Raw genomic sequence first — 16,340 nt, 5'->3', positions numbered from 1 at the left:
AATCAGTCGTACTGTTGCCTTCAGGGGCAATTCACAGCAACCTGTGTCCTTCCAGTAGGCTCCACTCCCTAAACTTTCCAGCACCTGTCAATAGAATTAGGGACTAGTTCCTTAAATGTCCCTTGAGGACATTTAAAATCCAGACTGTAGCATCAGGGAGGACAAAACACACTCCATCTTAGAGAGAGGAATGGCATACTGGGGAGGGGAGAGAAATTTCTGGACTACATCAGGCCCTCTCAGGACAGGACCTGTCATGCTCAGACCTGCTCAGACCTGACATGCCTCAGAGCTCCTCTGGTTCAGGACTGACTCTTGGGGTTCCTGCCCCAGAGCTTCTGATAGCCTTTCACTGAACCACTGAAATGATCCTGAAGGCTTGAGAAGTGTTGATCTAAATGAAAAAATGTGCCAATGTTATTAATACTCATTAGCCGACTTAATTATGCAGTGTGTCCTATACTGTCAATAACACGGGCACCTGCTGCTTTAGAAAACAGACTCCTACTCACTGTCCCTTCATTCCCTTAGGGTGTGGGACAACTGTGACAGCCAAGTACAGCCTTGGCCGTGACCTGTCTGCACGCCAGTCTCGGTCACACAGCCCCTCCCCAGGTTTTTGAGTCCCTGGCACAGACTGGAATGACCTCTTATCTGATCTTCCTACAGCTGGTTCCTTCTGTGACCACACACATTAGATGCCTCTGGGGAACTTTAAAAATAATGCTGCCACCTGGGTCTCACCTGCTGAGATTCTGATTTCATGGGTCTGGATGGAGTAACGCTTTGACAAGCTCCCTGATCATCCCAAAGCACAGCCAGGGTGGAAAATGCTGACCTTGGCCTTGGCCTCCTTGGGAGCAGAGGCTGCTTTATTGATACACACCAGATGCCTAGCCCAAGATGAATGAGAAAGGGGTCGGGTGCTGAGAGAGAATGGCTGACCAACCCCGTCCCCCTCCCCCGGTCAGGCTCCTGGCTGCTAGAGAAGGCACTGAGCCTTTTGTTTGTTCTGTGAGCAGGTAAGAAGAGTGTTTTAGTGATTTTTGCTGTTGTTTCTTTCTTCCTTTCTTCTAGAAGGAAGCAGAACCAGGTGTCTTGGAACTTTGAAAGAAAATATTTTTGTTATCCTTGGGAAGAAGAGGCCCCAGCTCTGAAGAGCAGGGGTAGGGAAGGGAGCAGGAGACACTGGGGGTGCTGGGGCTGCTCTGTTAACAAAACCGCAAAGGTAAACACTTATTAGGCACTTTTTGTGTGTTGGGCGCTATGCCAAGGGCTTTATGTTATTTCCTCATTTGTCTCTTCTAAGATCCTCATGAGGAAGACAACTGTTGTTTTTATTTTAAAGATAAGGAAACGGAGATGCTGAGCTGTTAGGCGGGTGACCCCAAAGTGGCAAGAACTGGGAGGGAAGGTCATCAGGACGAGGTGGGTATGGGTTTGAAGGAAGAAGAAAGTGGTCAGGTCTGAACCTCATTTCTGAGTCCCAGCTGGTATAGGCATACCCTTGTCTTGGCTTTCTGTGCACCTAGGACATGGGCTCTGCCTTACAATGGGCTCTTCTGTCTGGTGTAAGGAGAACTGTGGACATGTCCTCCCCTCTTATAAACTCTTGCTGCCCTCCACCCGGTGCCCACCCTGGTACCTGAGGGATCATTCCAGAGGGCCCAGCTGGTGGTTGCCTTGACCCACATTTACTCTGTAACAAATGAAATGATACTATACTAGAATAAAACACCTCCCAGTCACAATATCAAAGAAGTTTGGGGGGCCTGGGATCCTGGCAATCTTGCTTCCTATTCTGACCAAGTTCAAGGCCCCCTCTACTGCTGCACTAGCTGGTGATGCTCCTTTGCCGAGGCTCCACCCCTTCATCTCCAGCAGCTGTGCCTTTCCTACCAGATCTCCCACCTGGCCCCAACATGCCTCGTGCTTCAGCCTGTCTGAATCAGGATTCTTTGGGGAGATTAAGAAGCAAATGTGGCTTAACTCAGACAGGCACCAGCTCAAAATGCTGGAGCTACTGAGCTTAGACCGTCTTGAAAGCATTCTTGCAAGCCATGGTGAAGGGCCATCCCCACCCCATTAAAATGCCCTTCAAACTTCTTAGCAGGTGCACACGAGGAAGACATCTGCATTTGATTATGTATAGTGGTGTTTGGGGTTACTTAATAGCATTTAAGATGTTCTGAGACAAGTGTAGTAAGTGAGCAGCGGATGACTGACAGAGCAAGGAGTATTTAGGGAAAGACTAGAGCCCCTTCCTCGATATTTCCTCCATGTCTCATGTATGCCAAGCAAGCACCCCACTGTACTGTATGTTCCCAGCCCTCTTTTGCTTTTTAATTATTTTTTTATTTTTATTTTATGTTTGAGTGTTTTGCCTGCATATAAGTGCACCTATGTGGTGCAGTGCAGGTCAGAAGAAGGCGTCAGATCCCCTAGAAGTGGAGTTATGGATGGTGGTTGGCTGCCACCACGTGGGTACTGAACCCATGTACTCTGGTAGGCCTTGAATTTGTGACCTTCCTGTCTCAATCTCCTAGGATAACAGAATATAGATTTGTGTCTCCAGGTCTGACTGGACTTTCCTCAGGTGTGTGTATCTGTGTGCATGCGTGCATGTGCACGCACGCTCATGCCCAGGCCAGAGGACAACCTTGGGTGTTGTTCCTTGGGTGCCGTCCACCACTTTTAGAAACAAAGACTCTCTTCACTGGCTTGCTACTCACTGAGTAGACTAGGTTGACTGGCCATCAAGCCCCAGGGATTCATCTGTCTCTGCCTCCCCAGCTCTGGGTTTACAAGCATGTGCCATCATACCTGACTTTTTTACATGTGCTCTGGGGATTAAACTCTGGTTCTCATGCTTGCAAAACAAGCACTTTAAGGACCGAGCCATCTATCCAGCCCCCCTCTTCCTTTTGATAGTCAGGATCTCCATGGAGCAAGCTACAAAGAGCAAATAAAATATGTGCAGGGAAATGACACACTGGGTCCTTTAGTAGGAAGTAATAGTAAAGGATGCTGACAGCATACACTTTGTTCCAAGAACCAGTTTCCCACGCCGTCATCCACTGTCACTGCCCCATTGTGTAGCTGGAAGAAGGAAAGACCAGAGAAGCAGCAGTGTATTCCAGACCACACAGCAGGGAGCAACCATGGTGGTTCACAAGCCTGAGCCTTTTAGAAGCATCCCCTCCTTGTGGCTGTGCGCAAGAAAGTTGAGAAGCCAGAACAGACTGCTTTCAACTCTACTCAGCTGCCTGCATGAGAGAATCAGCCGGGAGCACTTAAGACTGAGCACTGGGGCTGGAGCCACCAGGGAAAGGTTGGCTTAATTGAATTGCGCTGCAGCCTGGGCAACTGTTGTTCCTACAGCTCCCCAGGTGGATCTCATGTGCAGCCAGGGCTGGATGGTAGCGGCTGAGCAGAAGTCCCTGGGTGACCCCGGCTGAAGTGAGTACAAGAGACAGAGGAACTATAGGGCACAGGGGAGGAGCCCAGGAGAAGAAAGACTGGAGACAGTCAGGTGTCTTGGGGAGTCCTTTTCATGAGCAGTGACTCTGTGTTAGATCTTAAGGACTTTAAATACCACATCTCCCTAGATAAATTACCAAGGGAGGGAGTCACCTGTAACTTCCTCAGTTTCCTTAGTAGTTCAGGCCCAGAATCAAAATGACCAGTCATCTGTCCCTGAGCCAGGGAACTAACCCAGACATAACTTTAGAACAACATATTTGTCTTTAAGACTGTGAAAACTATAGATAACACAAACAGTAAACTTCAGCCATGTTTAGACAGACAGCTCAGCAGAATGGCATTAAGTACTTTTCCAGGACTTTCCACTGTTATACAACCACCACCACCATCCACCCTCAGCGCTTTATCTTGTAAAACTGAAACTCCATGTCCACTGAACAATAGCTCTGCCTGTCTCCCTCCCTCAGCTGCTGCTGGCTTCCTGTTTCCTTTCTACTTTCTATGTCCATGAATTTCTCTACAACACAGGCCTAATTTTATGACAGATCAGCTACACCTGTGTCAGTCTGAAGTCATGTAACAAGAACTACCCTAAAGCAAGCAGGAGCAGCAGCCACCCTTCGATAGGTTTTGCTGTGTGTATCTTCTCAGACTGACATATACTGTATTTCATCATACTGTTGTTCAGATGCCTTGGCAGAGACCATACTCATATCACACCAGAAGACTCATTTTCCCACCTTTAATTAAAATGGTTATGTGGGGGTTCCAGCCCTGGGCTCAGCCAATGGGAAATGAGCAAAAGTGGAGCATATTGCTCCAATGCCTGGTCACCCCTGCCCCTCCCTTATCTATGCATTCTCTCCTTCCACAGCAGCCTCAGAGCCAGCCACATGTGCAAGGTGGCTATGTCAGCAGATGAGAGAAGCTTCAGTTCTTGTGTCTCTTGTGCTTGGAAAGAGCCACCAAGAATTGATGTCCCATTTGTATCCAACCAGAACACAAGTGAGAAACAAAACCAAGATACTGAGCTTACTGAGGTTGTTACTGCAGCTGAGCCTGCCCTACCCTGACTAATACAGAGAGATTAAGGAACTTACCTGTCGCAGTGCTGATCCCTACTGGAGCCAAGGTTCCATTCTAGCCCTCCAGGACAGCAAATTTGGTAGTCTTAAGCACTGTATTCTATTACTATCACATTGTTTGTGTTGTTTTCAAACTAATGATTTGAAATTAAAATAGAATTAAAAGAGATGGATAGTTCTAATTATGTCAAAAAATGTTTTTAAATTAATTTTGTTTTTTTTGAGACAGGGTTTTCCTATAGCCCCTGCTGGTCTAGAACCTGCTATGTAGACGAACTGGCCTTGAACTTGCAGAGAGCTGCCTGCTTTCTGCCTCCTGAGTGCTGGGATTAAAGGTGTACACCACCATGCCCAGCTAATTTATTTATTTTTTGAGACAGGACCTCATTATGGCCTAGAACTCCCTGTATAGACCAGATTGGCTTCAAACTCACAGATATCTGCCTGCCTCTATCTCTGGAGTGCTGAGATTACAGGTGTGCACCCGTCAAAATTAGGTGTTTTAATGTCTCCCTCTGTCTGTATCCAATCTTCCTTAAAAGAAAAATAACGCAAACTTCTGTTTAGCTGTGTCCCTTTGGTTGATAGGAATCCCAGATGCCCCTAGTATTTGCATCAGGCAGACATTTCAACCTGTTCTCTATGAGATGTTTCTAAAGAAATTTGCTTTCTATTACAGCCTATTTTCTGCCCATGAAGGATAATATTTTGTTTCTTCATCCCATTGTCTTTTGCAGTAACCATCCTCAAACGATGCTTGCATTATCCATTAGAGAGGGCTGCCTCCACAGGCTGTCACCTACCAAGGCTGCTGCCCCAGACCTTGCTGGAAACATCATGTCATTTCTTCTCAGCATGTCACCCTCTCCTGTCTCCTAGGGAGAGAGAGAGAGAGAGAGAGAGAGAGAGAGAGAGAGAGAGATAGAGAGAGTGCAGTTTAAAAACATTTCAATAGTCTTTCTTTTTCTCTCTTAATACAGCACGTACCACAACATGGAGAGCAGGCTCAGGCCTGGATAACATTTTTTTGGAGAGCTTTGAGGAAGGAGGAGAAAAATGGCCCAGAGAGAACATAAATCTGGGGACTTGGAAACAGAAAAGCAAAGCTGGACTAGAGTCTCAGTAGCAGTAAGAAGAATGTCAGAAAACTGTCTATGTTGCACTTCACAGAGGTAAGTAATTTCATTCAGGTACAGAAGTTGGGTCAGGGGTCAGATTGAGCAAGTAAAACACAGGATGTTCAGTTCAAGTTAAATCTTCAAAAAAAAAAAATTTTTTTTTTTTGAGACAGTATCTCCCTGTAGCCCCAGCTGGCTAGGAACTCACTATGTAGACCAGGTTGGCCTCAATCTCATAGAGATCCACCTGCCTCTGCCTTCCAAGTGTTGAGATTAAAGGCATGTGCCATCACGCCTGACTGAATCCTAAATTAAAAAAATTACATTTATTTATTTTGGGGAGGGAGAGGGCATGTACATGCCATAGTACATGTATGGAAATCAGAGACAACTTACTGCTTGATGTTACATTAGATTTATGCCTGAATGAAAAACAGCCTGGCTCTTTGCACCCAGTTCAACCAAGAGCAGACCTGAATTGGCTGAGAACCTGTTCTTTCAGAATTCTCTGGAATTGTGCTCCCCCACCAAGGGGCTGTTTTTATTGAAACAGTATATCCAGCATGAAATGGGGAAGTAAAAGTCTGACCCTTATCAGAGAATTTTGCCCTTTCTGATCCCTAGACATAGACCAACTTTGTACACATAGCCATACAATCATAGACAGACATTATCAATCGCATCCTATCTATTGTTTATAACACAAGTGAGATAATCTCCATATCTTCCTTGTTTCCAAGAATAATTGCTTTTGCTATTTACCACATGTACACACCCATACATACCTTATTATGGGTCCAGGGCAAGGAAGGGTCAAGAGGAATTAATATGTTTAGGTTACAAGAGGAGCTCAAGGCTCAGTGAGCTTGTCTACATTATAAACAAACTAAGGTAAGATTAACTTTTTGATTGCAAGGTTAGGTAAAAGTTATTTGTATGTCCATATTATAAAAGTTATTACCACATTGGGGGTTCAAGCCAGGTCATCATTTGGCTCCAAGTGCCTTTACTAGCTGAATCTTTTTACTGGCCCTCAATTTGAATCTTTAAAAAATTTGCATAAATGTCTTCTGTAATTTGGGGTATATTTATACTAATAAAGTCATTGGCCAGATGTCCATCTTCCTCCCAGTCTTGGATGACACTTTAGTGATGGTTGGCTTGTGGTGCCACCCCCCCACCTCTTTGCTGGCCCCCAAGCACTTAGCCACCCTGTCAATTCCCGGGCTGCTTGAGATGGGACTCCATCAAAGGAGTGGCTGAAGTCTGTTCTGTCAGCTGGATCCTCTCACTTGCTACAATTTTGTGTCTCATTTCTTTGGTTGCTCCATTTGGAAGTAAATGATATTATGGCAAGTTACAAAAGAAAAAGAGAAAAAGGAAAAGATTCATTTGTCCTACTGCTCTTGATTTCATTCCCTTCCTGCCACTGCTCTGTATCAGAGGGTGCTCTCTGCAAATTGGGCTGCCGGGCTCCAGTGCAGTCGACCTTGGCTGCTTTGGTCACGTGGGATGCTGGAGAGTGGAAAGAAGGCAGCTGCTTGAATGTTCTTGCCTTTTCTGTCTGTAGTGCTCCCAACAGTGGCTGTATTCTCTTCAGGATGCTTCTCCCAAGGGTCCACCTGGGTCCTAAAGGGCCCAACTTCCTAAACTGTGAGTGATGACCTCCCTATGGGGTTGCATAACTGACTGTCAGGGGAGTGGGTCACAAAAACAATATTAAATGTTTCTGAATGTGTAACAACCAAAAATTAATTAAAAATCAAACACACAATGAATCTGAGATGTTTCTTGCATGGTGGGACCCCACTGCATCCTTGGTTCTGAACATAAAACATATGTGCCTCAAGTCATATGTCACCAACAACTGCTGCCCAGAACATTTCAACTTGGACTAGTGTTTTTACTGTAAATACATGTTTTTTTTGCTTTTGTAGAAAAATAATGGTTTAATTATGGAAAGCAAAGACTTTAATATTTTCCTACCACCACTTCTCAGCTTTGATGATGTTACGATGCTTGATTTTTTTAAAAAAAATTTCCCATTTTGAGTTTCTTGAGTTTCATACACAAACACACACACACAAATCATTCAATGAATTTTAGCTTTGGATTAGGTTAGAATTTCTGACAATTTCTGAAATAGCTCTAAGCATCCTTCTGTCATTTTGTACTACATGAGATAGCACTTGTAACACTGATGATTAGAAAATAAAAATATCCACTAACTCTGAATAACATTGAAGACACTCCATATCCCCAAGTATTAAATATTCAGCCAATATTTAATTCTTCACATAAAATTAAACATGCACATCCAACACATTAGTATGCAAGCTTACTTTCCTTTTTAATAAATGGTTGAACTGTATATATGCCATGGAATTAAAATAAATGTTATAATGTATTATCAGTAAATGTTTATTCACCTATCTCATATTCCTGTATATGTGTACAAATTTCTCAGGTGAAAAGGTCATGCATGGGAGAAGTTAAGAAGCCTTGCTGTAGTCCTGGCTCTGAGCTGTGGTGACACAAACTCGGTAGAGTTTGGGGAGAGTCACCAACTCTGTTTGGCTTCTTCACTCTTCTGCTTCCATCAACTGGGCTGACTACGATGCATCACATTCCTTCTGACTGAAATACATGCAGTAGTTTCTATTTACTTGGAAGGTACTGACCTGAAGGGGAAATTTATTAAGCAAAGACATCTGAGACTGAGAATGGCCAGTGAAACTATTAGCAAGGTATCCAACAAGATTTGGTTCAATTAATATTTAACTCAAGTCAATGAATGCCACTGAGCATTTATTTGGAGGAACTCCACTAGGTAATGGGGATAGAAAATGCAAATAACACACCAAAAGGAGTTGGTGGTTTGGTGGAGGAAACAGTCAGGAAAGCTGAGGAGTGAAGATATCCTGTATAGAAGATTGAAATGAAGGGCATTATGGGTGATCCAGAGAGAAAGATATTTTAGTCAACAGTGGTGAGGTGAGCTTCCAACAAATAGTCCTGAAACCAGAAGGTGTACAAGAAAGGCTGTGAGGCAAGGATGACCCCACAGACAGAATGTGGTGAGGAGATGAGCAGTTATGGGGTTGGAGAATCTAGTTTCTAGAACACATAACACCAAGAGTCTAGCCTCCAAAATCCACCCAAGCAGATGAACGAATGGAGTGTGAGTCAGCTCTGAAAGAGACCTCAGGAGAAGACATTTACTGGGGAAACACCATAGACGGGCAAAAAAGATGACTGAATATATATGCTGAATGGTTAATTATTAGGAGAAAAAAAAAATATATATATAGGTTTGCCACCCCCCCCCCCCCGGAAATAGTTGAAGAGTTAATCAACGCCTTCTTCACCTAAACCCATGAAATCTAAAAGCACTATAGGTTAAAGTTGAGGAACAGAGATGTGTGGTCACCGTCAGTGGCAGCCCCTCCTCCATTCTTGTGGGTGCCGCTCCTTCATTCTCATGGGCATCGGGGCTGTGGCTGCTCTTCTGCTTGCCTGGTGCTGAGGCAGCTCTTTTGCTTGCCTCCTGTAGTCACTGCTTCTGCCCGTCCCGGACCCCAGGGCTGGTGAGGAGACTGCGTCAGTGGAGCCACATTCAGACACAGAAGACCAGGTTCAATGACACAGGTCTGCTTTATTGCAGGAAGGCACAAGCTTATATAGGGGTAGTGGTCCAATCACAGTACAGCAAGTAGGATACCTCATTAGCATAACAGATTTAGTGTCCTATCACAGTACAGCAAGTAGGATACCTTATTAGCATAACAGACTTAGCATCCTATTAGCATAACAGACTTAATGTCCTATCACAGAATAGAGGGTAGGATGCCTCATTAGCATACTGGGTTTCAGATTTCAGAGCCTGGATTCCTGGAAACCATGTGGCCCTGACAGTTGCAATATCACCCTAGGCTCAAGCCTGTCTCCCACAGAGAAGGACTTCCTAAAAGCATGGAATGTATTATAAAGATGAAAAAAATAATAGTTCTAGAAATTTAACCCCATAAACAATGTTAAAGTGGAATAAGCTACAATTAAAAGTTTGCAACAAAGAATGACAGAGGATTTGTAGTCTTTAAAAAAATTTTAATTAAAACATTTCTGTGTGTATGAATGCTTAGCCTGCATGTCTGTAAGTGTACCATGTGCATGCAGTGCCCTTGGATGCCAGAAGAAGGCGTCAGAGCCTCTGGAACTGGAGTTACAGTGGGTTGTTAGCTACTATGTGGGTTCTGGGAATTAAACTTGGGTCCTTTGCAAGAGCAATCAGTGCTCTTAACCCCTGAGCCATCTCTCTAGCCCCAGGATTTTTTTATTTTTATTTTTTTGGTCTTTTTGGGACAGAGTCTCCCTGTAGCCTCAGCTGGCCTGGAACTCACTATGTAGACTAGGCTGACCTTGAACTCACAGATATCTGCCTGCCTCTGTCTCCCAAGTGCTGGGATCAAAGGCGTGTGCCACCATGCCCAGATACAGAAAGTTTTTATAAATTAACAGGTGACAACAACCCAATGGAAAATAAAAGTAAATGAAATAAACATGAAATTTAAACAAATTTTAAACTAACTCATAGTTGGAGATGCACAGATTTTTGTCAATCAAAAAATAAGGCTTTCTGTTAATCAAATTGGTAAAGTATGTTTTATTGTCTAAACACAAAAAAATACTGGTGGGCCTGATGCAAGAAGGGACCCATCATCATTGCTAATGGGAATGTAAATTGCTACATTTCTGGAAATACTTTTGTGACATGTGGTGACCTCAAAAATGCTTTTAGCTTTCTTTCCTGTCTGTGTAATACCATGAAGTAGGAATCTACCCAAAGTAGAGGAGCCAAGACCAATCATCCCTGGATTACCTATACGGAAAGGAACACGGTTTGCCCTAGGCAATGCTGTGGTCTAACAGCCAAGGCATCTCCTGTTACATAGCAAAACCATGAGATACATGCACATTGTAACAAAGGCAAGGCAAAAGAAAGGAGAAGCAGGTAAGAAAAGGGCCATTTGGTCTGGGGGCATCAGGGAAGTTCTAATGGAAAGGGTGTTATTTAAATTGGGTCCTGAAGGATGAATAGGAGTTTACCCAAAGAGTAGATGAGGTCCCAGGCTGAAGGAACACATATGAATGTGGAGAGACCTGGAAGAGTACTGTAAGGAACAGTAAGGAGTTTGATGAAACAAGAGCTTAGGCAGTGCTTGCTGGGAGGGAGACGGAAGGTAAGGGGAGCAGTCAATGGGAGTTGGAAGGATTTGGATCAACTCAAATTTCCAAGCAGAAGAATGGGAAGACTAATTTTGTTTCAAAAGGCTCCTGAAGCATCTGGGAGACAGGGTGGGACATTTGGGAGGCTCAGGATATACCAGTCTAGACTTGCTGAGGTTTGCTCCACAAGGGCCGGGAAGGGATTAGAGAGGTAAAACTGAGTAAGACTGTCAACGTACAATAAGCAAAGACATCCTTCCTGGAATTGTAGAGCTTTCAGAAACAAGTGGGAATAAGTAATTAGAATTCAGATGAAATGGGGGCTAGAGAGATGGCTCAGTGGTTATGAGCACTGGCTGCTCTTGCAGAGGACCTGAGTTCGGTTCTCAGCACCCACATGATGGCCAACAACCATCCAAAACTCCAGTTCCAGGGGATCCAGCATCCTCTTCAGGCCTCTGTGGACATTGCATGACACAGGTGCACCTACATAGATGCATACAAAACACTCATATACATAGAATAGAAATAAATAAAATTTTAAAATAAAAAAAGAACATAGATGAAATATATATCCAAGGAATCCAGACCAAAGTGGTGAAGGGAGTCCTGGCCTTAGGCACAAATAGGTGGCCCGGAAGAGAACTTTTGTACCTGTCACCAGTCTTATGTTGTAAAAACAAAGCACCTAGAAACATTGAGCAGAGGAAGTGAAGTGTACTTGTGATGACCCTGAGGGGGGCAGTAGCATTGTCTAGCATCTGCCAGTGCTAAAATTCTTCCTTCAAATTTGTACAGATGACATGGGGCAATGTGTGCACAAATGTGAAGTTTGGGTTGTCTGTTACTATCTCCGATATCCCCTTCTCCAAATGGATGGATGATAGTGGACAATGGAATTGGATGTGCATACACACACACACACACACACACACAAACCACACACACACACACACACAGCATTCTGCCCCACGAAACAGTTCCATATACATTGCTGTGACACTTATTTGCATAAGAGAAAAGGAAAGAGTTTGGGGTTGGCCTGTGGGGCTGCATGCTGCATCTGGTAATAAGACCTTGTGTGCAGGGGTAAATTCTCCCACGGGCTGAAGAGGCTGCCTTCTCAGGCATGTCAGGGGGGCAGGGGGGATTGATGACTGAGGGCACTGCTGTCACTGAGAATGCAAGTAAATAACATCATGGCAAATGCGGTGCGAGGGGGACAGGCTTCCACTCTAGATTAGCAGACATAGGGCTGCAAAGCAGAGCCCAGGAGTTGAGGTGAGGAGAGAGCACTTGGCTTATATGTTTGGGCATTTCCAATTTGTCACAGTCACCTGAGGGCCCAATTACTCAGCCCTGGCAGAGAGAGCTGGGTGCACACTCAGGGGCCTGTTTCCAAAGAGCATTATCATTCCTAAAAGCTTTAAATTACCCAGAGTGACACTTGTGTGTAAGCATTTAAGAAAAACTGACAGTTAACCTCTGTAGCCTTTATGGTCACCTGGCTTTTTCAAAATGGGTGTACAACCACATGTGGGTTTTGGTGAACCTTAACCCCTGGGCCACAGCCCCCAGCAAATCTTCAAAAATATCTTTTCCTGACTTGTTCTCCACTGTCTACTAGAAATAACTCGATCTTGGGGGCCACTTGCTAAAGCTTTATGTTTTAGAGTCAGTGCTAAACTTTTGTAAGGAGACCTGAAATTACAAAATTTAAATGTCTTTCTCAAAGAATGTTTGGGTATAGAAGGATGTACGAGGTTGGGTGGTCTATGCTGTCCTGTCAAGACCTGGCCAGAGATTTGAGTCCATCCCCTCTAGCACTTTCTGAAAAGGGTCAGACAGTAGATATTTTCAGCTTTGTGGCCTCCATTGGGTCTATTCAGTTCTACTTTTTTAGTACTAAACTATATATGAATAAACAGACATAACCATGTGCCAATAAAACTTTATTTACAAATGTAAGTAACTGACAGGATTTGACTGGGGGCCAGATTTGCTGACCTCTGGAAACTATGCAACAGAAATACCATGTGAGCCACATGCATAATATTTTATTTTTGAGTCACTACATTAAAATATGATAAATCACCAGGCATGGTGGTGCACGCCTTTAATCCCAGCACTCAGGAGGCAGAGGCAAGCGGATCTCTGTGAGTTCAAGGCCAGCCTGGTCTACATAGCGAGTTCCAGGACAGTTGGGGCTACAGGGAGACCTTGTCTAAAAAAAAAAAAAAAAAAAAAAAAAAAAAAATACATCATGCAACTAATTTTAAATTCATTTAATGCAATATATTTAAGATCATATTTTGACATATAATCAACATTTAAGAGTTATAATGAGATTTCTACCTTTTTTAAAAAAAAATTTGATTGGGACTGCTGACCAATTATGGAATCACAAGTTAACAAAGACCTGCCAGTCTAGTTTGGTTTAGGTTTATGTTTCGACAGAAGGGTCCAGCCTCCTGTGTCAAGCCCATTCTTCTTGACCTTTACTCTACCCATTCTGTCCCTCTCTGTCTCCTGCACCCTTTCTTTTGCATAGGTGTCCAAATTTGCATTCCTGTTGCTGTGATAAACACCATGACCAAAAGTAGCTTGGGGGAAGAAAGGGTTTATTTGGCTTGTATGTCCATGTCACAGTTCATCATGGAGGGGAATCAGGGTAGCAACTCTGGGCAGGAACCTGGAGGCAGAACTTAAGTAGACACCATGGAGGAGTGCTGTTTACTTCCAGATTCCAGGCTCATGCTCAGCCTGGACATGTTCTACTTTTCCTATACAACTCAGGCCCACCTGCCTAGACCTGGTACCACCCTGTGGTAGTTTAGATGAGAATGTCCCCCATGGGCTCTGTGATGGCTAATCCAGGGTGTCAACTTGTCTGGATATGGGATTAACTGAAATGAGAGAGATCTTCTTGATTGGATCGCTGAAGCTGGAAGATACACCCTAAATGTGGGTGTTACCTTCTGACAGCAGCCGGTATAAAAGGCCAGGGCAGAGGAGAGCTCTTGCTTTTTGCGGCTTGCCTTCTCTCTCACTGGCAAGTTCATCTTGTTGCTGTAGAATGAAGACTAGCCAATCTTTTGGAATTCATCAGACCTTCAGCACCAGATTGGGACTACTGAGACATCCAGTCTTGTGGACTGAGCGACTACCGGATGATCTTCAGCCTCTTCAGTGTGGTGCAGCCATTGTTGGACTACTCAGATTCTATCCTGTGAACACTTTGTCTCTAGTTGGTGGCACTGTTTACAGAGGTTTAGGTGGTGTAGCCTTGCTGGAGGAAGCATGTCACAGGGGGCAGGCTTTGTGAGTTCACAGACTTGCCCCATTTCCAGTATCTCTGCTTCCTGTGCCTGCTTGAAGATGTAAATGCTCAGCTTTCTGCTCTGGCCTCCTCTCCTGCCATGTCTCTCTGCCATGATGGACTTTTATCCTCTTAGAACTGTAAGCCAAATAAACTTTTCCTTCTATAATTTGCCTTGGTCATAGTGTTTTATCGCAGCAACAGAAAAATAACTAATACATGCCCACAGTGGGCTGGGCTCTCCTATATCAATTAAAAATCAAGAAAATGCTACACAGACATGCCCACAGGCCAATCTGGTGGAGAAAATCCCTCAGTTAAAGTTCTCTCTTCCCAGATATGTCAAGAAGACAAACAAGATTAGCCCCTTGTCACAAGTACCCCCCTTGTCAACCGGACACACAAACACACCAGTTTAAAAACCAGAACCTCACACGGGCTTATATACACACACTAAAAGGTCTTAAATAATAATAGGGGCTGTAGAGAATCCTGAACAGTTAAGAGCACTGGCTGTTCTTGCAGAGGACCCAGGTTCTGTTCCTAGTACCGACATGGCAGCTAACAACTGTTCATATCTCCAGTTCCAGGGGTTCTGATGCTTTCTTCTGTCCTCTGTGGGCATTGCACTCATGGGTACACTTACATACATGCAGGCAAAGCACTCATATACATAAAATAAAAATAAATAGGGACTGGAGAGATGTCTCAGTGTTTAAGATCACTGACTGCTCTTGCAGAGGACCCAGGTTTGATCCCAGCACCCACATGACTGCTAACAACTGTCTGTAACTTCAGTTCCAGGGGATCCGATGCCCTCTTCTGACCTCCACAGGAACTTCATGACACAGGTGCACTTACAGATTTGCAGGCAATATGTTCATCCTCATAAAATAATTAAAAAAAATAAAAATAGCTGGACATGGTATTGCATGCTTTTAATCTCAGCACTCAAGAGGCAGAAAGAGGTATGGAGCTCTGTGAATTCCAGGCCAGCCTGGTCTACATAGTAAGTTCCAGACCAGCCAAAGCTTCATAGTGAGACCATGTCTACAAGCAAACAACAACAATAATAAATCTTAAAAACCATAACCTTACCCATTTATTGCTAGACCTGCAAAACTGGCTGTAAGAGAAACAGTACCACATATTGAATGATGATTCAAGCATACATTTCCTTGACCCAGCCCTCTAGGCTATTGCCACCCAAGTGGTCCTATCAAGCCAGTTGGATCACGATGGTGGGGAATGTGGTAAGACTGATGTAGTTCATGAGCATGAACCACTGCAGGGTTCACAGGTTTCTTTGGCTGTGAAGTGAGTTCCTTGGTCAGAAGCAATGCTGTGTGGAATACCACGATGGTGGATAAAGCATTCTGTGAGTCCATAGATGGTAGTTCTGGCATAAGCATTATGTGTAGGAAAGATATATATTCCATAACCAGAATAAGAATCTATTCCAATAAGGACAAAATTCTGCCCCCTCCACAGTGGAAGTAGTCCAATGTAATCAACCTGCTATCAGGTTGCTAGCTGGTCACCCCTGGGGAATAGTGCTATATTGGAGGCTCAGAGTTGGTCTTTGATTTGATGTTCAGCATACATAGCCAAGCCACCCTTAGTAAGGAGAAGTCCATATTGTTGAGCCTATGCCTAACCCCTGTCTCTGCCACCATGGCCACATGGCAATGACATGGTGGCTGACTGCTCACAGAATGGGTTATCCTAGTTAAACCCTTCCTCTTATGAAATCACCTTTTAAAAAAATTTTATTTATTATTTTTATTTTATGTGTATGAGTGTATTGCCTGCATGTGTATAAGTGTACCTGTGTCATGCACTGCCCACAAGGTCAGAAGAGGGTGTTGAATCCCCTGGAACTGGAGTTATGACGGTTGTTAGCCACTGTATGGGTGCTGGTAATTGAACCTGGGTCTTCTGCAAGATCAGCCAGTACTGTTACCCACTGAGCCATCTCTCCAGCCCCTGAAATCACCTTTTGAAGAGCATTTACATCAGACACATATCTTCATGTCCTTTGCCCATTTAGAGAGATCTACCCACATGAGCCTTTCCCAAATGTCTTTCTCACCAATTCTCTAATCATGT

This window comes from Nannospalax galili, unplaced genomic scaffold (genome assembly GCF_000622305.1).
Source record: "Nannospalax galili isolate Female #2095 unplaced genomic scaffold, S.galili_v1.0 scaffold777, whole genome shotgun sequence".
NCBI lineage: Eukaryota > Metazoa > Chordata > Mammalia > Rodentia > Spalacidae > Nannospalax > Nannospalax galili.
Note: the sequence above shows the minus strand (reverse complement) of the source record.